This window comes from Oratosquilla oratoria, chromosome 5, assembly GCF_046742065.1.
Source record: "Oratosquilla oratoria isolate Oo_2021 chromosome 5, ASM4674206v1, whole genome shotgun sequence".
NCBI classification, from domain to species: Eukaryota; Metazoa; Arthropoda; class Malacostraca; order Stomatopoda; family Squillidae; genus Oratosquilla; species Oratosquilla oratoria.
The window spans coordinates 67567548-67570047 of NC_134781.1; positions in this window are offsets into that span (position 1 = coordinate 67567548).

The following is a 2500-nucleotide window of genomic DNA, read 5'->3' on the forward strand; positions in this document are numbered from 1 at the left end:
TATCAGCTGATTTTTATTTACTTTAAAAGAGCTTTGGGCGTTGCTTGGGCGGAGCATGTCTCCGATCGAGTCACTTGCTTGTATCTGTGTGCTCATTTGTTTGTTTGCTTACTTGTGTGTTTTGTGTGGGTGGGGATTCATTGTGTGTGTGTGTGTGTGTGTGTGTGTGTGTGTGTGTGTGTGTGTGTGTGTGTGTGTGTGTGTGTGTGTGTGTGTGTGTGTGTGTGTGTGTGTGTGTGTGTGTGTGTGTGTGTGTTTGTGTGTGTTGTGTGTGTGTGTGTGTGTGTGTGTGTGTGTGTGTGTGTGTGTGTGTGTGTGTGTGTGTGTGTGTGTTTGTGTGTGTGTTTGTGTGTGTGTGTGTGCGTTTGTGTGTGTGTGTGCACGCGCATGTGTACGTGTACGTGCATGTGTGTTTTGTGTATGCATACATGTATGCCTGCGTGTATGCGTGCGTGTAGTGTAACGCTGCAGTGTATGCATCTATGCATGCGTGTTAGCACGTGTGCATGGGTGTATGTATGCATATATGTATACATGTGTGTATGCGTGTGTGCGTGTGTACGCATGTGGGATCGTGTACACGCGTGAACCCTTGTCTGTCACACCCAGGGTCCAACCTGTGTCGTGCTTAAGCCTCTTACTCATCGTTCCAAAAACTCGTTTTTCCTTAAACCCCGTCAATACGGTGACGCACTTTCAATATTTTCTTCTGGCTGAAGGGAACCAATCTGATGCAACTAAGGACCCAACCTCCGGCTTGAAAGGGCCCTTGAGTGACCGAGACCCCTTTAGCTGAATATAATGGACTGTTCTTAAACCAAACAAAATAAATAAAGAACAACGTCACCATATTGAAAGAACAACTCAAATTATCTTTACATAAACTAAACATTTCGTACGTTAATTTTTTTTCTTTTCTTTTAACTGAAAATATAATAGAAATCTTTGGGTCATTTACTCGCTCATCATTTCATTCAGGCATTGTTTTTCAAAAAAATAAGATTCTTTGGCTTCAGCCAGAATAAAGTAGATGTATTGTTTTTATTCATTTGATTATCTACAGTACTTAGGATGCATCTGATATAAAAACATTTGGCGCCAGTCAAAAAAAAAATAAAATGGATAGTTATACATGAGAAGCCTCTGCATTCATCAGATTATCCTAAAAAAATTCACTTCTTTAATGTACAGCTATAGTCACCCCTTATCATTACAGTTTGTCGTCTGTGTAGTTTCTTTTGTAGTCAGAAATTTTCTAAGAAATTCGACATTTAACACAATGTTGTTTTATGGTTTGGGTCGTCAGTTTTTCTATCCAAGGTGACAAGAATAATGTCAACTGATAGGCGACAACACCAGAGCTGGAAAATATATCCATTTACCTATGTATCTATTAATTCCTTTATCATTTATCTATTTGGGGCGTTAGTTGGTAAGAAATATAATAGTCATAATTTGTATATATGCATCACACAGGAATTTCAAAATGGAGACAAAAAGATTAAATAAAAATCAAAAACAGATATATCATTACTAAAGTTCCACATGAATACATAAAAACCTCAAAAACCATAAAACACCACAAAGGAAAAAAAGAAGAAGGAAAAATTAAAATAAACCCGAAAAGCGTTAACACCACAGTTCCCGAAGGTCATGTAAAAACCCAAAGAAGTAATCAGTTCTTCGGTGTCTCTTCTCCTTTTACGACTTCGTGAATAAAAGAAGAGGAGAGGGCGCCGTTGTCCATCTCGTCTTACAAGAACCAAAAAACCTCCCCACTTCCTTCAAGGCAGTGATGCTCTTAACATATTCTCTTCTAGCCAGAGGGAAACATCATTCCCCGTATCTACCAGCGTATAAGACGGGCTTTTTTTAATTCCTAAACGCATATAAAAATTGCAGTATAAGGCCACAATATAATATTTTATGCACAGAATCATACATTTTCTCCACAAAATCTCTTGAAAATATTTTTCAATAAGTTTATGAAGAAACAGTATTTTCCCACAAAATATCCTTGTAAAACAGGGATGCGTCTGAGGCAAGGGTGCGTCCTATACGCAAGCAAATACGGTAGCTAACTGGGACGGGGTAGCCTCAATGCGAAAGTGCCATGAGAGGAGGTTCTTGATTGTTTTAAGAGAACCCTCTTGATCCAAGTCTCCCTCCTTTGCTCCCCCGACTGAGTGAAACTGCTTCGAGTCGACAAGAACATGACTGCGTCACCGCGTTGATAAGGTTAAGCTTTTCAAGTTGGTGACGTGCAGTGCAAGGCAGATTTTGTTCACACCGTCACCAGTTTCTTGTTTCCTTATGTCGAGGTCAAGACCCCATTTTGTCCCAAACCTGACCCCCACCCCACCCCACCCCCGTCCCCACTCTGCTCAACTGAAGAAACAGTATATTTCTGCTTTAGAGAAAGTATTAGGGTCGGTGGTGACATATTTTGGGTTAAAAAATTCAGCTATCATCAGCTGATTACTTAGATCATTGGTCCCTT